We start from the raw sequence: 24,383 nt of genomic DNA, 5'->3' as shown, positions 1-24,383 counted from the left end.
GGAATTATTTCAGATATATGACCCTGTTTGTAGGAGTTTGTGAGTAAAAAAAGAAAGAAAGAAAGAAAGAAAGAAAGAAAGAAAGAAAGAAAGAAAGAGAATGGAATTACACTTAATTAGACAGAAGGAGATAGATGAAAAATGTTGAGTGAATTGGGGAAATACCTGGACCCTGAAGAATGTTTTGGGTGTTGTGTATGTATAGTGAACTTTTTAGTGGATGACAACTAAAGTTGTAGCAGAAAAACTGAAAAAGTGCTATAGAATTTAGAGTGTGGAGCTAATATAATACTTACAAACCTATGACCCATGTAGTTGTATTCCTAAGTACTATAACATTTTCAAAAGCACAGAACAAATAGGCAATCCACACTGTAATGTGTCTCTCAAAAATATTTGAGGAAGTCCAAGTGTGTGATTCAAAGCATTTCTTACTAAAGTCCTTTTCTTTTCTAATTTGCAGCACCCAGCTCCCAGGTGGTTATGTATGCAGGTCAATAGACCCATGTTTGTATTGAGCAAGGTATCTAATAAACAAGAATAGAACCTGTTTGGGGACATTACTAGTAGGATTTTGAGAATGATATTGATATAAATATTGTTCAAGTAGCTTCTACATTGTAGAAGCCTGGACATCCTTTGCTTTGTATCTAACCAACTTTAAGGAAGAGTGAGCCACCTATGTTTCTTGACCTTCTCATGCATAATTCAGAATTCTATTGGTTGTTATGCCATATCCTATATCTTTGGATAGAAGCTTTATTGACATGACTAGGTTGTTACTAAGAGAGCTGTTTTCACCCAAGTCCTTCTTCTTGAATTATTATCTTCTCAAGAGGGAGACTAGATGAAGGAATTAAAGAAGAGAAATAGTTTTTGAAGGAGCCATAAGTCCCTGTTGTGTATGCCCATATAAACCCCAATGCACTGGGAAAAAAAGATCAAATTGTACTTTTTTTTATCAATAAGATGCCTACTACTACTAGTTGAATCATTCAAATCTCTTCTAGAAGTATGTGATTAGAAATATTTCTGTAAAAATAAGTACATTTGAAACAAATCAATTGATTTAATAATTGAGCCTAACTAAATATTATCCTTAATAAGTAATAATTGTGAGAAAAGTTTAAGTTTGCTTATCACAACAAACTAAAGGACAGATCCATTTCATTGAAAAATATTTTCCCAAATCCAATCCCATAAAGTCATACATGATTAAAACATAAATTTGGATGAGAAGTCCACATCAAAAACTGTCCTTTATTTTGATTTTTCACCCTTGAGAAATTTTAGAGTAGATTTATGACTCTATAAAAATTAGAAGAATAAATATTCATTAAGGGCAAATGATGTACCAGGCTTTGCCTTAAGTCCTACGGGAGGAATAAAGAAGGTCTGGCTTCTTAAAATCTTGTACAGGAAAATTGTATGGACTGAAAGTTTAAATAACATCATAAGACATAAGTAATACTTAAGTCAGCAGTGGAAAAGAACAAACAAGGCCAATTATCAATATAACTCAGACATTAAAATTCCTTTGGAATCAATAATTCAACTATTTGACTAAAGAACAGGATTTTTAAAAAATGTACAGGAGACAAGCCTAGAAAGATAAGTTGGGTTAAAATTATGAGCTGTAGATGCCAGGCTAAGGTTTTAGAACTTGATTTTATAGGGAAATAATTGAAAAGTTTAATTTTAACCTCAAGTGCAGAAATGACAAAATCAAGCAGCATGTTGGGGAGATGAATATCTCAATTATATGCAGACTGAGCAGAGAAACTTCAGACACTGAGATGGACTAAAAAGATACTCCCTTTTTGCAGACTGTTTAGGTCACTCTTTGGATATAAGATGAACCTCCCACCATGCAAAATTTGATTTGAATGTCTAGATTGATGATGCCACACACACACCAAGAGGGTATGAAAAGGTTTACTACTCACATAATGAGGTTTTCTGGAGAGAGCAAGCCACAAGTGGCTTGAGAGAACAGAGAGGGGTGACCACTTGGTTTTTTATAACGGTTGGAGTATATGACTGGAGTGGGTATTCTCTCCCAAGTGCCGAGGCTTGCATGGTTTGAATTTCCTACTGGTGCCAAAGGAGAAAGCATCTAGACTTTCTTATCAGTTTGTTAAGGTATAGAGCAGAAGGAGGAGAAGAATGATGTGGCTTGACAGATGTCAGCAATCAGAAATCAAAAATAGAGTCAGACTTTTTATTATAGAATGGTAAGAGTGTTAAAGTTCTGAATGAGGATGCTGTTAATATTATAAATATTATAAATGAACTATAAGCCTCCACCTGATAGAACTGGCATTGTGAAGGCAAGTCTCTGGGAGAATGGATTTTATTTTATTTTATTTTTTATTTTTTTTGAGAATGGATTTTAATAAGCATGTGGTTATATAATATTCAATTTACAGGCCAATTGAGAGTTTTGGAATGTCGAGGAGGTCTCTGGAGCTTTGAAATAAATATCCCAGCAACCCTTGACCTTTTGTTCATTGCATTTAAAAAAAATATCTAACAGATTACTTATGTTTTAGAGAAAGATTTTTTTTAAAAGATGCAAAGCTAAGTGGAGATTGTGTACATCTGAGATCAGAACTGTAGATTCTGTTGTTCAATAAATCAATTTTGCTTTGAGTGCCAGTTACAAATTGTCAATGTGTGTGCGGTAAGAATCATCTAGAAAACTTGTTTAAAATGTCCATTACTGCCTTCAATCCCAGGGATTCTGGATAAAAGGTCTTGGGTAGATCTCAGGAATATGCCTCAAGACAATGTTTCTGATGCAGGGGTTGACATGCCTCACTTGAGAAACATTGCTGCACTGTGTGCCTGGTACTGCACCAGATATTACCAAAGCTTCAGGCAAAGTCTAACACAATCCCAATCAATGACAAATTGACTACTTTGCTGGCTCTTTCCTTGCCTAACCCATTTTTTAACTTCTGGACTTAGGAGGTTTGTAAAGGCAAAAATAAAAGCCAAAACTGCAATTCTGTTTAGTTACTCTTCAGGATTTAGCAGTGCTTGAGTGCTTACTATGACAATGAGCTTTCTATGCTTTTTCTAATTTCACTTTCACAAAGTCAACTAATTACCACCTTTTACAGTAGAAAGTTGAGGCTCAGTAAGATTAAACAACTCACTTAAGTAATACAGCCACAGTGGTAAAGCCCGGTTTTAAACCTAGTTTTGTATAAATCAAATTTATATTATGAACCATGACATCCTGTCACTACAGAAGCCTGGTGCTGGCTCTGCAGCCTCACTTGAGTGATGAATGGGATATCCTGGCACTCAGGGAAGAATTAGGCAGCTGCCCATTTAGTTTTCTTATATATTGACAATAGAATAACAAATGTTGGTCTGATGTTAGAATAGAACTTTCCTCATTGGCTGACATTTCAGCCGTTCCATGGGCTTCTGGAAGACCTGAGATTTGTAGATGGCTTCCCTGTAAACACAGTTTATCTGATTTAGAATAGCACTTTTAGGACCAGGCGTTTTTAAGACACTATGAGTATTTCTGGCTGGAGGAGAGTGAATTGGGGAGAGGGGATATGACTTGGGATTAGGGGATATGTAGGGACCAGATCATACAGGGCTTTTGGGATCACAGTCAGAAATTTAGTCTTTATTTTCAGTACAGTGAGAAACAAATGAAGTATTTTAAATAGGGGAGTCAGTGGTCTTAGTTGTTATCTTTTTTAAAAAGATTTTTATTTGAGAAAAAGAGAGAGGGAGACGGAGAAGCAGATACCTTGATGAGCAGGGAGTCCTGACATGGAACTAGATCCCAGGACCCAAGGTTCATGACCTGAGCCAAAGCCAGAGGCTTAACTGACTGGGCCACCTAGCACTCCTCTCATTTTATATCTTAAAAATAGCCTATTGGTGGCTGTGTAAAGAATGAATGAGAAGGAACAGAGTTGAAGAAAGGAGGTGAGCAAACAAAACTCCATTTGCCTAAGATCATTAGTAATACATTTAGCACAGAGGATTTTTTGGAGGGAATGGGGAGGATAGAAGAAAATGGGTTATGGGCATACTCAGAAGACCATTTCTTTTTTTTTTTTTTTTTTTTTTTCAGACCATTTCTAATTAAATATTTCAGGGAACATTTTTCTTCTCTCACATCTCTCTACTTGATTTTGATTGCCTCTCTTCCTTCTTGGTGCTTCACCTTTTTGCCTCCTGCCTACCCTTTCCTGAATATTTGCCCACCTCTCTCCCTCTGTGTCTGTCTTCACTCCTTTCTTTTTTTTTTTTTTTCTTCACTCCTTTCTTATGTAGAGAAGTTTCACTCCTGTCCTACTATCTGCAGGCAAGTTATAACCTGTGTGATTGGTTTAGTAAGCAGGCCGGATGCTAGGGTATGATCCAGAATAACTTTTGCTCCTCTTGCCATTCTATTCAAATGCTATGGTGTGTCCTTCCTTTACCCCTTGATGACAACCACAGATTCCTAAGAAAGGAGTAAGATGGGATTCTCTCAGTGATGGTGCAGATCAGCCAGGACTAATGAAAAAGCATGATGTGGAAAGAGAGACCAAGAGGTAAAGGCCACCGAGAGTCACTCAGAAATAAGGGACTAATGGGATGCTCAAAAGACAACATTCTTTCTGCAAGCTAAATGACCAATGAGATGAATCCCTACAAGAGTAGGCACTGCTCAGATTTAATTTCAACAGCTAGAATTGGAGATGCAGATGCTTCATTATTAATGAGGTTGACCTTTATATGTAATCACTTATGGGTATTGATCTGCTAATGATTTTTGATTTGGGAAAACCACTTTCACTATTTACTCTGTTTAGGAGACTTTAATTTCAGGTCTCCTAGGATTAATAAATGAAGATAAGAGCTTAAAGGCGATCAGGATGCCTACAGATCTCTGAGCAGATTCTTTTCTTTCTCTAAGGATGATTCAGAAAACAGGCTGGGCTCTGAGCATGACCACAAGCTGACTGCCTGAGTCAGTAGTTCAGGGTGAGAAGTGAGAACAAGAGTTAGTTTTCTTTAATGTGTGGAAGCATATTCCTGATCTTCCCCGTCCTTGACTGGCTTGGTCACTCATACACTCTTAGGAGCTCCATCAAGTGAGAGGAAGCCTTTGCTGGCTTCTGTCTCATGAAGAGGAGGGGTCTGAGGTGAGGCACAGATGGATTCTTGCAATACAGCCAAACAGTGTGATTCTGAAGATTTAAACAAATCACTTTGTTAACAGTAGAGTGTTATGTAAATGTCACTGGATTTAATTTTAATTTTCTGAGCTGCTGGTTCACAAGACTTAGGACTGTTAATGTAATTGAGCACTTAATTATGTAATAGAGTACATATAATGACAACTTAAGGTCATTGCTTAGAAATGATTGCAATGTATACTTTAAGTGATGATTTCACATCTTTATATATTTGAGCCCTTTGTAAGTATGAGTACCTCATATGTAGGGACATATTTGTATGTATAGTATAATTTTAATCTTGCTATTCGTGAAGAGCAAAGGGACTTGAAAAGCTTTGCAAATAAAAAAATTGCAATCATGGAGTTTTTAAGAGACTGACTTCGAAATGGAAATAAATACCTTATATTTTCTTCTAATTAGAAAAATGTAAAGGCTTTTAAAAATGTCCAGTAATTCAGACAAGTGTACAGAGAAGATTAACAGTCATCTATAATTCTATAGTAAAGAGATTACTCCTATTAACACATAAACATATGGAATAATGTATAAAACAAATCATGGGCATTTTTCCATTTTAATAAACATAAACCCTACATCATAATTTTTTATAATTTATTTTGAAGTAATTTCAAACCTAAAGTCCACATATTTTCTTTGTCCAGATCCCCCTGTATTAACATTCTGCCACTTTGACTACTCCATTTCTATCTCTATCTATACACACACATATGCACACTCACATACATATATATCTCCATCATCCTTAGTCTTTTTCTGAATCATTTGAGAGAAAGTTGCAAACATGATGCTTCATCATTTCTAGACCCTCCAGTGTATTTTCCACCTCCACCCTCAGAAAAGGAAGCTTTCCTATGTTTCCACCATAGAAGCTGCTGAATTAGGAAATTAATATTGGTGCAACACAACTCCTCAAATCATAGACCCCAGTCACATTTCCTCGACTATTCCCAAAAATCTCTATTTTTTTCTTCTGATGCAAGACCCAATCTAGAATTATGTGTGGCATTTAGTTGTTATATCTCTTTAATTTCCTTCTCCCTGGAACATTTCCTCACTCTTTTCCTATATTCTGTGGCCTTGACATTTTAAATTACGTATCTGTATTTAATTATGTATTCATTATGTATAATGTCTCTCAACCTGAGTCTGTTCAGTGATTCCTCCTGCCTAGAGTCAGGCCATCCATTCTTGACAGTGATACTCCAGGAATGCTCCTAACAGTGCTCCTCACAGGGCATCCCACAGGAGACAGTGTGATGTTGACCCATCCCACCACAGTGATGTAAACCTTCATCACCTCATGTGACTCAGGCAGACTACTGGCTCCCAAAGATATCCTAGCCCTAATTTTAGGAACCTGTGCATGTGTTGCCTTAAATGGCAAAAAAGACTTTGCAGGTGTATTTAAGGTTAAAGACTTTGAGATGGGAAAATTATTCTGGTGGATGACACATGTGGGTCCATTCTAATCATGAGTTCTTCATAAAGACCAGAGCTTTTATTAAGACTAGAGACAACCAGGGAGGCAGCAGTGTGAGAGAAACTCAATCCACCAGTGTTGGCTATGAAATTGGAGGAAAGAGGCTCTAAGCCAAAGAATGCAGGCAGCCTGTAAAAGCTGAAAAGACAAAGAAATGGATTGTCTCCTGGCGCCTCCAGAAAGGAACACATCCCAATAAAATCTTGATTTTAGCCCAGTGACATCTCTGTCAGACTTCTGACCTACAGAATTGTAAAGATAATACATTAGTATTCTTTAAGCCACCAAGTTTGTGGTAATTTGTTACAGCGGCAATTGAAAATGAATATACTTTGTCAAAATGTCATTCTTGGTTGAAAGCCACTGATTGAACTTAAATGAGTATATGAGGGCATTACGAGAACCACATAGTTCTCGCAGATTTGATTTTAAGCTTGAGAACAAGGGTTTAGCAATGGTCAGAAACCAAGGGAGCTCTGAAATGCCAAGACATCGGGGAGAGAAAATAGTTAAGTTTCAGTCTCCCATCTTACCCCACCAAAACTTTGCACCATGGGGAATAACAATTTTCCAAAGAATTAGGAAGGAGAATAAAAGTGAAGTTTTACCCCCAGCTTCTCTCACTATGTGTGTATTGCAGATTTCCAGTTTTTAAATGTAGCTCCCAATTTTCTCTTGAACTCAAGTTCCACATTAAAACTCCAGATAAGTAGCAATTCTGATTCCTTTTGAATTCTCCTCCCTTTCTTCCTTCCTTCCCTCCTTTCTTTTCCTTTTCCTTTTAACCCTTCCTTTCCTTTCTTCCTCCCTTCCTCCTTCCCCTTTCCCTTCTTTTTTCCCTCTCTTCTTTCTCTCACCTTTTTTACTTTTTACTTTCTTTTTTGGCTTTCTTACTTTTTTTCTGGTCTCTTCTCAGTCTTTATGGAAAATAATGCACATTCCTGGGAAATTCCCCAGGCATATGTTGCAGATTTTCCTGCCACATCTTGTACTTACTATCCATTCCACCCAAGCCATCCCCCCCACTTCTATGCCTGGCAAACCAGCACTTACCCTTCGCCACCAAGGTTAATTTCTCTGAACTTTCTCTAAGTCCCCCAGGGTACATCACTTTCTTCATAGAGGCATTACTGTACCTTTCCTATTTCTCAGCTCTAGTGCTATGTTGACATTCTTTCTTCTTTTTCATTTTATTTTCTCAGACCTTAAACTCCTTTTTGGAAGTTACCTTCAGTGGCTTTTCATTATGTCTGACCCATGGTTGATATTGATTGAGTGGATGAGAGACTGCCAAGGATGCTTTCTGAAATCTGCTAAGGTTGGTATATCCTCCTGGCAATCTGTATATGCAATTCATCATAGGAATTATAAGATGTGTTTCATAGAAGAAGAAAATGTTTTCATTTATGTATACCCTGCCCCAGGCAACAGGTCTAAGCAAAGAGTCACGGAAAACAAAGTGGATGAGAGGGAGGCAGATGATTCTGAAGTTGATTATACTTTTTCTAAAGAATCCCAGTTCTTTGGACAAATACATTTAATATTCCACATGCGCCCACTACCTCCTTTAAGAATCCCTTCTGTAGGGTGGCTGATGCAAGTATGCTGCTAATCTCATTTTTGTTGTTCTGTGGAGGCGTGGGAACAGGGACTGTGAGTCCTCATTCAGATTTTAATGTTGAATGGAACCTTCTGGAAGAATCTGAGCACAGGAATTCTTACAGATAAGGGCTTCAAGAAACATAGTGAAGAGTGGTCACAAGAGCATCAAGGACTTACAAAACTAGAATTAACCTGTTAGTTTAGTGACTACTTATAAAATAAAAACTTTAGAGCTGAAAAGGACTGTCACAAATATTTACAACAGATCTTCAGCCTATCAATTGTAATAAATTACTGATTGACCTTCTTAATGGGCTACCATGTTCCTCTCACCTTGCTTTCCTGGCACTGCCAGCCTGGAAGTTTCCAGCGAATCACTATTTTAACGGATGGAGCAGTGGAGTCCTGCAGCAGCCTGTTCCACCCATGTCTGAGGGTAGATCCAAAAGTTGAAAACACTAGAACCCTAAGGATAGCCCATCCCCATTCTTAAGGTCTTTTATTTACATATTATTTATCCCTTGTTTTATTCCAAAAATTATTTCAGGTTGTCTCTGAAAACATACATATAATGCTGCAGGATAACTGTACAGAAATCAGAGGAAAGGAAAATAAAGTAAAACCAGAGACAAGATTAATACACAAAATACTTGAAATAACAGCCTGAAGTGGGATTCAGATTTGGCTCTGAGCTTCCTAGCTGTCAAACAAAATGAAACATAATTGATTATAATGTTTATGGTGTCTAAAAATGAAAACAAGTAATTTTTTGAGAGATGCATAGCTCTTCCCAATACTGACAGCTGGCAGAAACATCTCTTGTGACTTCTCAAAGAGATCAACATCTTTAACAGTATTTCTGCAATTAAAAAAATGGCAAGCTTAGAATGACCTCCTCTTATTACCTCCCTGTGTGCAAGCCAAAGGCACAATGCAGAAGCATAGTTTGTTTATGAGGAACCAAAAAGCAATGAAATTTAAGGCAATTTTTTTCCTTTGAAACTTTTAGATAGAGGAGGACAGAGTGGACTCTCTAGCTTTACAGTAATGTCCTTTGAGCTATATTTCTTAAAGCTAACCTTTTATTTAAAAAAAATGTTCCATAAAGAATTCACAGTGTATTGTCTGTTTAGAACCCAATCTCCAGGTTACTGATAAGAGAAAGTTTCCTAAATATATTTATGGAATAAACTGAGAGAAGGACAGTTTTGACTTTTCTGTTTGAAATTTAATGAATATTAAGGGGTCTAACCAGGGAGTGTGGCTGCCTGGGTGGCAGCCTCAACTTCACACAGGGATTAGTAGGTAGGTAGGGCCAAAATTTTCCCCAGAAAATTAACTAATTGTCTAAGTAGTTTAAATAATTTAATTAACTAATTGTTTCACTTCACCATGCAGGCAGACAATCTAGAAGTATTATGGGATAATACATACCCACAGAAATTTTAGCATCATGGAAAATGTTACAATTAGGTGGTATTATCTGAAGTATGCATTAAAAAAACAAAGATAGTCTAATTTAAAGAATATGAAGCATTATTTAATATAAACTAACTAAAATTTAGAGTTTCTGAACTCAAAGTGATGGAATTTGGAATAGTTGATGTTAATTTGTTCTTTCTGTTAGTCGAATCAGTTGTGTGGTTTATGACACTAAACTATGTCATCAGTTTCCAGCTGTGATGGGATAGCTTGTGGGATACCTATGCTCCCAATGAAAAATTAAAAGCCATTAAAAATTATTTTTGAATTCTTGCAAAAGCAACCATGGCTTAAGGTGCTAAGATCCCAGAGAAAAGAGAACAGCAGAGGGAGGAATTGACTTCAGTGTCTACTTTTATCCTTGAGTGTTTGCTGATTCTTAGTGTGGAGCAAGAGATGAGAATCTGGGCAAAGAGTTGCAGCCAAGAGGCAGATGATTAAATAACTAGAAATAGTAACTCTTAGGGGAAATATAAATGTGGAGAGATAACTATGTGATGAAAAAGTGAAACAGAGGCACATACAAGTCACTAATTATAGATTAATATTCAGCCATGGTACTGACATGTGTGTTCTGCCCTGGGCAGAGAAATCAATCTCCTCTTCCCACAGGACTACTTAACTCTCCCAACCCACTGCTAATAGGTAACCTACAAGGGATTGTAACCTCTGCACTAGGATGCACTCAGTATGTGGCTTGGGAGGTGGATGAGAAGCACCCCCCCCCCCGGCCCCATCCAAGATGACTGCCTAGGGCACTGTGGTACTGCCATCCCAAGATGGGAATGCCACCATCACACCCTGTCCCAAGATGATTAATTCTTCTGGCATCTAGGCTCTAGAAGGGGCCAGAAGCAGCCAGAGTCCTGGAAAAGGGCAGGAAGGGAAGGATGGGGGTAGCCTGAGGGACCAGGGGGTGTAGGAGTGGATGGCTGAAAGCCCATCTGAGACAGATGAGTTGAGATGAGATGGATGGAGCTTCTTATGGGCCAAAGCTCCAAGCCATAAGTACATGCCCCATTGTCTCATGAGACTTCATTTTAAAAACACAAATTCAGAGGTAAAATGAAGAATTTCAAGATGACAGCCACAGAACATTAAGTCCCAAGCACAGGGCTTGTGTGATTGTATGGCTCTGTGAGACTGCATTGGTGGCAAGATCATGAAGCTGCCCTGTTTGGAAATGTGTTGAAGGTCATGGAGTCCAGCCACCATCTGTTGTTTCTGTCCTTCTTTTACACCAAGTTCTTTTCTGCTTCAGCCTGTGGTTTTTGATGCATTCTACTTCCATCTTAAACACAGAATTCTTTTTCTTGCTAGTGATTAGCTTTAACAGTTCCCCATGTCTGCAGTATTCCATAGAAAAAAATGGAATGAATGTACTATTAATTTTCAGGGATAGTGCATTGGTATTCTCAATTTAAACAGCAGCAACAACAAAAAACATTTTTGTTGATTTTAACTGGGTTGGGTTAATTTTTGTGTCTATGATTCCCCATCCTTTCTTTATTTTGATCATCAAAGGCAGTATTTCATTCTCCAAGAGCCCTCTTCCGACATACTAGTTTTCATGGTTTATTTTGAGTGGAAAATTAGAATCTCATACTGGTTTGCAAGTCTGGATCTGATGAATGAGAACATTGTAGGTTGAAGGTCTACTTGGAAAAATACATTTCAAACTCCCAAAGAGGTGGATATGATTGTTTTCACTTGGTTATTTTTATTTTGTTTTCAAGATTTCTGATTAACAGTAGAGCCCAAAGCCAAATAATCCTACTAAAAACACTTTGGGCTAAGATTGACTAATTCCAGTAAAGCTCTTCTTCTACAAACTTGTATGATATTCTTACTTGGGCAACCAAGACAGGATCTTGAAATTATACCTTCTCATGGTATAGCTGAGACACTACACTCTGTTTCCTGGCTCTAAAGTAAACTATAATCTTAACATGTGTCCAGTACCTCTTCAAATATGCTCTGACTCATCCCCCAAACTCCAAGCCCCATATCCCTGCTATAAATTTGTGTCTAAATACAAATTGAAGACTCAGGGGATATGAATTGGGTTAGAGGTGAGCCCTACTTATAATATGCAATCCCCATTTGTTTTCCTTATATTTCTGAGAGATTTCTGGATCATTCAACAAAACTGGGTTGGAAGTATTAGTGAGGAACCCCGCAGTGCAGACAATGTAATGGGGAAAAGAAGCCTTTGAGTAGGGATCCATTAAGGGCCAGCAAGATTGGACATGAAGCATATAAAACTGGACAGAGCAGTTTTCTGCAAGCCTAGCCACTTCTGGAAGTTATTTTCTAGCTCTCAATTTATGCTTGCTAACAACTTCCAAAAACCACATCGTTTCTCCTGTAGAATCATGGGTTGGGGGCAATAGCTGAAATGATGTGGTATTGGTAGGTCATGGTGGTAGGAGGAGAAAGGGGTTTTGAAAAGGTCAGCTGGTATGCCCTGATTCGGTGTGATGTGGAGAAGACTTATATTGGCTTAAGAGAGAAGATTGTTCAGTATCCTCGTAACTTGAATATGGCCGTATAAATTGGTATATGCTACAAATAAGCTCCCTCACCTCACCCACCAAGAGATGGTTTACCAATATGACACTGGTTTTAAACTTATACTATTTTTCAGATTTGTTCTCTGGATTCCCCTGATTGCTTGTGGCACTTTGGCCCTTATCTCCAGTTATCATTATTTATGTGCCTGCTTCAATTTCTGGCCACATGGGCCATAATATCTAGCATAGAGTAGATGCTTAATAAATGTCTGTTGTATCAGGAGACCCATAAAAGGCATAATTTTCACACTCACATTAAAACTGAGAAAAGATATATTTCACCAGCTGCATTTTTTTCATTCCTTATCTCACTTTTTAATGCTTAATAAGCACCTATCAGATAACAATGTACTCTGCCCTGTGGGATTTACTAAATAGTAGGGCATGCTCCCATTCTTCAGAAACTCATAATTTTCTGGGGAGGACATATCCAAATAATCACACTACCCTTACATCTATGGACAAATTTCCTTACTATCTGAAAATAAAGCCTTCCTATCAAACCTTTCCTAAGCTGAAATGGCATAAAGCAATAAGCAATTGCCTTTAATTTATTTGGAACCATTTTTGAGCATTCTCATTTCCAATAAATTACCCCTTTTAGGCTTTTCTGATACCTTAGGACACATCTTGCTAATGGATGCACAAAAGAAATTGATATATAGCGCAGATGCTCACAGACACACTTTAAAGCTATAACAACTTAATGCTGAGATGCTGAGTGTAGCTCCTGGGGAAGGAGCTTGGGCAGGGCCACTCTCCAGCCTACTTGGTGTGAGCACTGCCTCCATAAGGGCTTGCTGAAAAACAGATGCTGAGTACTATTTTCACTTTTTGCCTCTATTCCCAACAGTGCAAATCCTCTTAATTTTTTTTGGAGGTATCGAAAATAGGTACTGAGGTAGGTCTTTTATGAAAGAGAATTGGCTAATGCAAACTTTTGAAAAGTGGAAAATACTTGTGTTAATAATAAAGTATGAATGAAGATAGCAATGTTATGTTTTAAGAATGAGCGTGTTAGAGTATGAGTGTGTTTGTACATGTATTCAGGATTGTTTGCAATAACCTAAAACTTGAAACATAAATATTAATCAATAAGGGACTAATTCAATAAATTATGAAATACAATAAAATGGAATAGTATGGTAAGAATCTCAAAGATATATTTTTCAAAGGAAAGAAAAGCACAATGAAAATTTGCATGTATATAATAATCTTTTTTATTAAAAGGACATATATATTTGTATGTACATAAGAATACTATTTTATGCATACAAAAATTTGTTAAAGGAAACTCAACAAACTTACCTTTGGAAGAGGTTGTGGAGAGGTAGATTTTTTGTATTTTTGTTTTTATGTTTATATATTTTAATTCTATATTGTAAATTTCAATGGAGACTATGGGACATTTTTGCTTTCTTCTTCATACTTTCCTACAGTAAGCAACTCTCCTAAATATTCTTTAGAAAAAAGTGAGGGACACTCTTAGTATGTGTTTCAGTTTGTGTAATCAGTTGGTAATATTTATCAAAAATTTATCAAATATATTTATTAAAAAAAGCACCTCGGGATCCCTGGGTGGCGTAGCGGTTTGGCATCTGCCTTTGGCCCAGGGCATGATCCTGAAGACCCGGGATCGAATCCCACGTCAGGCTCCCGGTGCATGGAGCCTGCTTCTCCCTCTGCCTGTGTCTCTGCCGCTCTCTCTCTCACTGTGTGCCTATCATAAAAGAAAGAAAGAAAGAAAGAAAGAAAGAAAGAAAGAAAGAAAGAAAGAAAGAAAGAAAGAAAGAAAGAAAGAACCTCCCTTTTGTTCCAGTATTTTGTCTACCAAGTGTGTATCCTAGCAATATTCCCAAACAAGAGCACAAAGGCTTATGTAAAAGGATGTTTGGAGCATCACCTATACTAATGAAAACCTGGGGTAAAATGACCATCAACAGGAGAGACTATGTAAATCATAGTACATCTAAGCAATGGCATATGAGGCAGTGGTAAAAATTTATGAAATAAATAAAAACTTGAAAAAATGCTCATGGTTGCAAAGCAGTATAATATCCTCTCATTATAATAACAAAATGTATTCATATATGCAGTGGAGTTATATGAGAGATATGATCCTGAAGCAAATTCATAGCAACTATGGTCAAACCTGCACTTGTGAGCACTAGAGCAACACTCAGCTCCATGAGATGTTCATCCTCCACAGTACTGGAAACTTAGCTCTCCCAACAGATGGCAAAATTGTGCCTCATGTCCCGACCTCCCTCAGGACCTTGTACTCATTGAGGTCAGTGGCCTAAACTTCTCTGTTTACACTGCTTTCTTTTTGTATGTTTCTGTCTGTTTCAATGTATTTTTTATGTGTGCATGAGTAAGTTATAATGCAACCCCAATACACAAACATTCATACTTTGAAGAAGATCTAAAGGGCTACCCACCAAAGCGTTAACAGTTTATTCTGAAGGGAAAGAGATGGAGATAGAAGACGAGAATATTTTTTCTTTGTGCCATTTATATTGTTTGAATTTTGAGTATATATCATTTTATACTTAAAATATCTAAAATGAAATTTTTAAAATTGGTATGGTTAACACAAATTCAAGGATGTAGGGGCATGAAAGGGCCCTGAAGGGGCATGAAGGGGCATGAAACTAGAATTTGGGTTTGATCCTGTAAATAATGAGAATCACATGGAGATTTTTAACCTGAAGGGTAATGTGATTCAATCTGTATTTTTGGGAAGATAACATATAGGATTGAGAACTATAAGTGGCACTGGTGAGAGGTAGACTGAGTTTATTGAATTAGTTCTCTTCTGGTCTTTATATAACAAAAGTATTTACCTGGTTTTGGGTAGAAATAACTTGTGCTAAGAGTTTATAGGGTATGGTACTCAAGTCTTTGCATGTCTATACAAACAGACAGATACTCCAGACATTGAGTCTGTACTTTCAGCTCTAATGCCATCCCCATCTTGTATCCTACCAGCCCTTAAATGTTCACAAGTGTCTCAGGAAGCAGATACTTCAGTCTGCTTCTGAGTCATATGGGTGGACCAATAGTGGTTAAGGGTAGAAAGCTCCTAGTAGAGGTCAGCTTGGATGGAAATACAGAGATGGAAGCTTCCTGTTCTTAATGTAGTTAAGAATGTTAGGGAGCCATTTGGAAGATGTCATTTGTGGATGGTCTGGGTTGTACTCAGTGTCAATGATTTCCAGATCAGGTCCCTTTTTAGTTATAATGATTTTAATTCCTTCACCTGGTAACATTCATGTGGTACTAATCTCCTTTAGGGCATGTTCAGATGAAAAACATTATGTGAATATAAGGTGGATGAAAGCCCAGTGGGGTACCAACCATTGGTTTTGAAGCACGCCTCATGTGGAGTGAGGTAACCCAGAAAACCTCCAAAAAAAGAGGAGTCAGGCAGGGAAGTGAAGAATCTTTTGTGTATTAATTTGACTCCAGAATTTTGCCTATTCTTGTGGACAAACACCGTATGCTATCCAGGAACATGCAATGGAGCTGGGTGAGATCTTTGTTGGCAGAGCCCTGTCCTAACTTCAATAAGCCTTTGATGGAAGATCACTTCCTGTCCATTGCTCAGTTGAGAAAGCATCAGTCTATAGTAAGTCTGAGACCCACATTGATAGTATTCATACAGATTGTTTCTTTGATTATATATCCAGGCATTTTAAAGGACTGGCCTTTCCAGGAAGAATGAGTCAAGACCAGTTCTAGTGTCTTTCGCATCAGAGAAATTAAACAATTATCCCTTTCTATGTTTCTAACTCAAATCCCGGACCAATCTAATGACCCTATCTCTTTCTACCTTTGTGATAACTCTATTTTGGACATTTTGTTATCCTCTCTGCCCACTTACCTTGACAGGCACCACCCTAAACAGATCATTGAATTCATTCATTCATTCATTCATCTTTTCAACAAGTACTATATTTATTGAGTGCTAATGTGGGTCGGGCATATGTGAGTCCTTAGAAATATAAATATGAGCAAATGGTCTTTGCCCTAATATTGCTTAAAACCTAGAGGAATATTGAGATTAAACAGAGTAATGATATAAACATGAAGTCACAACTGTGATAAGGCAGTGATGGAATGGTATAGTAGAGGTTGTATAATAGAACCATCTGGTCAGGAAAGTCTTGGAAGGCTTCCCTGGGGGAGTGACTCTGCTGAGCTCTTCCTTCAGGGGTAGAAAAGCCTGGCTTCTGGCCAAGTTGATCTATTTCCTACCAGAAGGTGAAGCAACATCTCCCAAGTCGTTCTAAAAAAAAGAGAGAGAGAAATAAAGGAGTCCTGTTATACCATAGTTCTAGTTCAATGGGGGCTTACTCAGCCGTATTAATATACCTGAGGGCTACTCAAGTGACAATGAAGGACAAAAAGAATGAATAGAAATCAAACAGATGTATCCTGATATATTTATTAAAATGACTTTTAATTATACAACGTCACTGAAGGGCATAGTCCCTTCCTGACATCTGAATCAGTGAGACTAAAAAGTCAACCGTTTTCCACCTCGTTTGGGCATTTTTTTTTTTCCCCTCTGAATGGTCTGTTCAGTATCCAGCCTATTAAAGTTTGTTTCTAATTTTTCAAGGTCCTTCAGGATTTTGATCAGTAATTATTACTTTTCTCCTCATAGAGACATGCTGTAAGTTGTCTACAACTAGAACTGATTCAGTTATTTAATTATAATGCTGAAGGAGCTTTGAGTGGTAAATATAGTTGTCACATGACAAATTATGCTTTCTGGAATTCCCAGGTTGGAATTTCAGCCATAAGCAAGGGTGCTAATTGGCATTTCTGGACAGAGAGTCTGACTAACAAGCTCCCTTCTCAGGAATCAGAAGTGCCTGTTACCTGGCACTAGTTATTAGCAGCTGTGGAGCTGTGCCCCAACAGTGCTGTGTTGCAAACTTCTCTTTAAAATTCCCCCAGCTAAGAGAAGACTAATGAGTCACAGTGCTGGGAACTAAGTAGTCAGGCACCTTGATTTTCAGGAAAATTTGTCTGACTCAGAAACCATGAAAATAAATAAATGTTATCTATTTAGAAAGAGGTAGAGGGATGTGTAGGTGTGGAAAGATTGAAATGGATACAAATGTACATACAGTAACTCTCTGTTCACTAAAGACACACATACAAATGAAAACTTTCAGGGCAAATGGATGAAAAGGATTACGATTAGTTTGAAATGTTAACAGTTTTTGTAAGTCATGAGATACTGTGTAAAAGTCACAATGCAGTGGACTCACAAATTAATAGGATTAACTGGGAGTAAAATAAAAAATTAAGCAATATAAGGGAGTGTTTAACTAATGTTGTGAAGAAACTGACCGATTCTAACATGTAGGGGTAATTAAAGATAATCCCGAAATAATGGAGCTTATTAATGTTGAAACCAGGAAGAAACAGTCCAACTGTATTTATTTAAAACATATATTTTATACTTAAATTGTGTATTAATTTTTATATCTGTTATTCATTGTGAGCATCATTACGATCCCTTTTTTATATGTTGATACAAGTTTATTTCTCCTTTCTGATTATAAAAAATATGTTTACCATGAGTAATTCGAAGAGATAGAAGAAGAGACGTAAAAGAAATTCACAGAGAAACCCCAACTGAGATCATTATTGCTAAGAATTTTGTCAACATCCTTGCAGCCACTTTTATGCAAATATCAGTAGGTAGCAGTGTAATAATTTTGCATTTGCTGCAAGGTTAAGACATCGTAGCATATGTGTAGTCTATCTCTTTTCCTCCTACTCCCTGGGAAGGAAATTCTGTTCACTGACCATTTTCTTCTTTCCTTACCTTATTATTCAGATTATGGTAAGCACTGAGGAAGAGAAAAGGACAAAAAGACAAGTGGTTGGTCAATTTGCAGGCATAGTTTCTGGTTGAGAATAGGAAAAGGCTGTTGAGGACAGAGAGCCCTCAACTGCTGAAGGCTCTCTAACACTAAAATGTGTTAGAGATAAAAAAAGATGGGAAAGGTGGGGGACAGAGGGTATTTTAAGATGTGGTGCTGTGGGTTAGGAATTATATGTTCCTTGATGTTTTCTGGAAGTTGAGAGCAAAGACTAGAATTACTTTGTAATGCCTTTTGGTAGCTGGGCTGTTTCTGTGGGGGTAACACTGCTGAGGTGAATCACATCAGGATCTGGGATTTACATGCTTTACACATAAATGGGATTATATCAGCGACACTGCTTCTAATTCCTTTTTGTTAAAAAAATATGTCTACTCAAGTTGACAAGTATAAATCTCCATGTTTCTTTTTAGTAGATGTATAGGTTCTCTTATATGAATATGCTTACCATATCTTTTTTCACTAGTCCTGTGTTGGTAGATGTTGATTTTGTTTCTTTCTTCTTTTTTTTTTTTTTTGTATATTTTTTTTTTGGAGTTCTATTTGCCAACATATAGTATAACACCCAGTGCCATCCCATCAAGTGCCCCTCTCAGTGCCCGTCACCCAGTCACCCCATCCACCTGCCCACCTCCCCTTCCACTACCCCTTGTTCGTTTCCCAGAGTTATTGCAGCAAACATCTTTATATATCTTTGCATATTGATGTGGCTGTCTCATTGGGATAGATTATTAACTATAAAATTTTCTGTATAAAATGATATACACATTTTGAGTTTAACCACATAGCGTCAATAGAATTTATATTCCTGCCACCGAATGTAAAATCTCATAGTCACACACAATCTTATTCTTATCATTTATTAGTTGGTGAAGATGACTACAATATCTAAGGGATGTATATGAAGAAGCTGAAACCCAGGGAGTTTAAGAGACTCTCATTTAATGTGTGAGAACTGAGATAGTTCAGACTGTTGGCCTCTCTCAAGGACCTCAGAGAGCCAAGTGACAATGTCTCTGAGGCCATATGGAAACTAATGCTGCCCAGAGGGGAAAGGAAGATACTTAAAACTGACAAGTGAAGCTAGTTCCAGTTTCATTCATCTGTGTAACAGGGGCACACATACACCACGATGTTGAGATGATGTGTATAAGAGTACTTTAAATCACTAGAAATTGAGATACCATTTGAGAAAACAACTAATCCCTTTATCTGGATAGTTAGGACTGTGTGTGTTTCATGAATAGAAAGGAATTATAAACCTTGTGGTTTGACCTTGCATTTCAGTGACATTTTTATCTTCTGCAAACTGATAGCAAAATTCCCAGTAAATGAAGCATTTATGACAAAAAGTGCTGACAGGGTCAGTGCCAATCTGGACTACTTTTCCTTGTGATACCCTGATGATTAGAAGACAGAATGTCCAATTCTGTACTGTCTTATAGCAAATGTGCTCTAGACAGTATCTTTCTCTGTAAATCCATGTCCCCAGGTTGCCTCTGACCTTGGCCCAGCAGCCCGCTGACTCCATGCTTATTTATGTTCATTTTGTCTCTAGCAAAGCTGGTTCAGACAGCCTTCTCTGAGTTTATTTTACCAGCTTAGGTCCTGCTGAACTCTAAAGGATTTCAGACACCAGAACAGCTGTGTTTAACCTCGTCTGTTAGTCCCCGCTCAAGAAACCCATCTGAATTGGCAGTGCTTCTCATAACACAAGTGACACTAAATTACAAATGGAAAAAGTGTTTGGTTTAAAATAAACTGTCACCAGACAAAAGCTTTCTCCTTCCATTTTCTTTTTTTCTGAACTGGCGTCGATCTTATCCTTAGATGAGATTTGTTGTTCTAATCTTTTTAAAAGCACTTATCTCAGAATTTCTGATCAACAATAAGAAGGGGGAACAGTTATCTGCTTATAGTAATAAAGATCCAAATCTAACTTTGCAGCTCTGCCTTCTATTCTGAAATAGAATAGCACAGAAAAAATGAATTGTGGACCTTGCAATTGGAGCATGTCTTGTGTTGCTTGGTTATTGGGACTCTGGAGATTAGATTGTCAGGATATTCAGATACCCAGAAAAGCAAATAAACAAAACTCCTACCTGTCTGGTACTACCCCTGTGAGGACAGGACAGCTTCTAATGTTGCAAACCTATGTAAGGTTGGTGGGGGGGAGAGATTTCTGTTAGCAGAGGATGATAAGAGTAATTATTTTCAACTATGTCTTCCCCAAAAAGTAGTCCCACCATCTGAGACATGGTCAGTGGAAAGTGTCTATATACAATATGATTAATTTCATATTGCTTAATTCTGGGAACTTCAGATGATTATACACAGGCCTACTTTTCTTCAAAAGTTGCCTTATGCAAACTGCAAAATAAGAAAAGAGGGTCTTATAGCTCATTGGTCTTGAAAGAGGTAAAATAGAAGCAGGCTCTCAAGTATCCCTAAGGAGGGCACTGTAGGATTTATATTGGAAAGGGATCTAAAGACCAAGAGTGACTAGCAGGTCAGAAATGTAGACAGGCGCCAGTTCTCTTCCATCAGCTAATTTAAAACTGTCTAAGCTTTTGCCAAATGATGTTCTTAGCTCAACAATATCATTCCCTTTTTCTGTATTCTGTCCTGCATCACAGGAGAGACATTTAGAAATCCCTTTCCAGTAGAATTCTGGATTAACCGTGCCAATGATAGGAACTTAAGTGAGATTTGGAAGGCAGAAGAAGAGAAGGTAGTTTTGTCTTGGGATAGCCAGGGGAAGGGAGCTGCGATCACTTATAGTTTCCTCAGCTCTCGAGTTCCTTTAGGCAGGCAGCTGAGGACATCAGCAGGGACTTCCCTGTGATCACTGAAGATCTCTTAAAGTGGCCTCTTGACCTTTGCTCCCTCAGTTCTTCCAGTGGCATATGAAATTTGAATTTTCTATATTAAATATAATTAATAAATAATTATAATAATAATAATAAAAAATAATTAAATATCTCTCCATTCAAAATTTGTAGAGTCACTTTTTCCTCCCTGAATAATCCTGAATGATGCAAAGGCGTATACACAGAGGCCCAATACTTTGGTCATCTATGTTGATAAATCTGAATTTTGATTAGCACCAAATTATAGATCAATATATGGCTTACAGACATAAAAAATACATACGGTATAATTTCATCTTAATGATGTTCAAAAGCAGACTGATTTGTGGTATTAAGTAGTAAGGATAGCGGGGCACCTGGGTGGCTCAGTTGGTTAAACCCCTGCCTTCAGTTCAGGTCATGATCCCAAGGTCCTGGGATCGAGTCTCACATTGGGCTCCCTGCTCAGCAGTGAGTCTGCTTCTCCCTCTCCCTCTGCCCTTCCCTGCTGCTTGTGCTTTCTCTCTCTCCCTCACTTTCAAATAAATAAATACAAATCTTAAAAAAAAGGACAGTGGATGGTGTTTGGGTGATCTGTGAGGAAGGCTTGGGATGCTGGTAAGGTTTGATTTCTTCATCACAGTGTGCTTAGTTGGTTGAATTCTTCTTTATAATAATTCTTGAGCAGAATAATAATAATTTGTACATATCCTTTGGAAACATTAAACTTAAATTTAAAAATTATCTAAAACTTTAAGGCTGATAGGAAATTTTGGTTTTTAATGTCATTCCTCAAATGACAATGTAATCATTGAGTCCGGTCTTACTCTTTGATACAACTGAGGCAGGAAAAACCCAATGACCTGCCCAAAGTCTGCCTTCAAGTCCAATTTTCTATCCATTTATATTCTGGTTTAATGTGAGAATTTTTAAAAATCAGGTTTTCCTGATAATTTTTCCTCATTTTGTTTTCGCTAATACAGTCAAATAGGGATCAACTTTACATAAAAATAGATAAGAGGAATTATTCCAAGCTGATTTGTCATCTCAGGCATTACTTTAAAAATGTAAGTCCAGGGAAAAGGTCTATGGGTAACATTGGTAAAGAATGTGCCAATCTTGCCAAGGTATTTAAAATTTAGGAGTAGAAGGGAGAGACGCTGCTTCACAATGGACCATTGTGAATTGGATGTGGCTCTAAATCAAGCAAAAAACACATAGTGTAAAATGTCACCAAGAAAAGTAAATTGGATACTGCTTGAAAACTCATACTAATTTGTCCATTCATCCATTTCTCACAGCTTTTTCTACCTTTTTGCCATCTAGATAATCATCTCTTAAAGCTTGGGATTCCTAAGGCCTAATGTACCCAGTGTTAATTTCCTTGCCATTCTTGCCCTGAGAATATGGGCTAACCTATAAATGCCCACCAAATGAACCCTGTATTGCAGGCGTTTCACCAAGGGAGGGCTACTTCCCAGAAAGCCAGGAATTTCATAGTTAACAAAGGATGAGAAAGATAGAGTTTTCTAAGCTTGCATCCAGTACAATTCAGAAAAGACTACTTCTCATAATCTATTTGTTCAACATGTATTTGTTGAACTTCTATGATACACCTGGCATTGGGCTAGATACTGAGATCACATGATAAATAAGATGCAATCTCTGCCCCCAAGAAATTCATGATTAGTTGCAAAACAGTCATACAAAATAGAAGTTTAGGTACAGGAATGAATTTTGGTACTGGTTAAAACATATCATTTAAGTTCTAACTATGAGTTTTAAATTTATTTTCTTGATAGCTCTTTGCTGGTCACTTTCCAATATGAGGCTCACTGTTATTTTGGATTAAAAGTTATTTTGAAAATTCATCCTGCTTGAGTTCATTTAAGTGTACTAAATATAGGCATAATATGGGGCATTTCAAGTTCAGATGGTGAGAAGAATATACCTATTGGAAACAGGCTGAGATTTCTTGCTTAAATTTGATACTGATTAGAAGTCTTGGTAGTAGGGAATTTTGTGGCAAAAAACTTCTATAATAGTAACTTGTAAACTGAGTTTGAGAAGTTTCTAAGACATGTGATGTGTTGAAAGAAAGGCCAAAGATAATGTCGACTATGTTTGTCACCTATCTATCATTAGACAATACTTCAAGGCAAACAGCTTAGAGCATGGAAACTTAAGAGTAGCTTTTCTAGACTGTGAGTTTCTATATCTTCCCAGAACAGAGAAATTCAATCTCAAAACAAGAGATATCTACTTGCAGTTATTCCTGTTTTGTTGTTCGCGAGATAAATTACTGCCAAATGTGATCAGAGACTTAAACCAGAAAAGAATATTAATCACTCAAGATATCTTTGACCTAATTTTTATTGCTCATGGGTTTAAATGAGTCAGTATTTGGTTAAAAACTTTGCTACGTGATTCTCCTTCAGCCCTGATAGAAAAATCTGGTGATGAATGTTCAGAAGACCAGGGATCACAAGTAATGTGACTTGGGCCAGATGATGGGAGTGCAGGCAATGAGTTTGAAGTGGAGGGTGCCCACCCTGAGTTCAGGGGTAGCCTCTGCTTAGCTGCAACCAATCTCTGCATATGGAAATATAAGCCTAATACATTCAAGAGAACCTACTCTAAAGGGAAGCTGGAAATCTGCAATTTGGGGTTTTTTTCCTAATTTGTAATCATTGTCAGTTAACGCAAAAACCAGAAAAAAGAAAAGGAAAAGACGTATGCTTCCAGCTACTCTATGGAAGACTATGAAAACTCTTTGCTCTCATGGTAACAAAAAGAAAAACTCATACAAAATTAAGTCATACTTTTCTAGGGGGCTAGCAAAAAAGCAGAGAGGACACAGGGAAGCCTTGATGAGCAGAACTGGGTCAACAATTCTCTCTCCAAACCCAGATTTGGCTGAGAAGGCAACAGTAAATTAAAGGATAATAACATATTACAGAAAGAAAAAACATATTACATATAACATATATATATAACATATATATATAACATATATATAATATATATAACATATTATAATATAAAACATATTACCTTATGTTCCTGTGATAATTGGATTCCAGAACCCTGAGTTGAATCTGAAGATGAACCCCTCCCCCCAAATAAAAGAAATAAGAAAATAAAGGTGAATCCAAAATACCTTCGGGCAGTCCAGGTGGCTCAGCAGTTTAGCTCAGCCTTCAGCCCAGGGCCTGATCCTGGAGACCTGGGATTGAGTCCCACGTTGGGCTCCCTGCATGGAGCCTACT

At 37.4% G+C, this 24,383-nt stretch overlaps 1 protein-coding gene across 4 annotated transcripts in view; it reads left to right on the top strand.

Annotated features, from left to right (window-relative positions):
- Positions 1–24,383, top strand: part of LACC1 (laccase domain containing 1) — a 182,046-nt gene that overhangs the window by 60,562 nt on the left and 97,101 nt on the right. For all 4 annotated transcript variants that reach the window (XR_007404839.1, XR_003147916.3, XR_003147914.3 and 1 more), the window contains one exon: positions 7,905–8,020. The gene's annotated coding sequence lies outside the window, so the exon portion shown is untranslated. The remainder of the gene's footprint in view (positions 1–7,904; positions 8,021–24,383) is intronic.

This window comes from Canis lupus, chromosome 22 (assembly GCF_003254725.2).
Source record: "Canis lupus dingo isolate Sandy chromosome 22, ASM325472v2, whole genome shotgun sequence".
Taxonomy (NCBI): Eukaryota; Metazoa; Chordata; class Mammalia; order Carnivora; family Canidae; genus Canis; species Canis lupus.
This window is presented reverse-complemented; position numbering and strand designations above follow the sequence as displayed.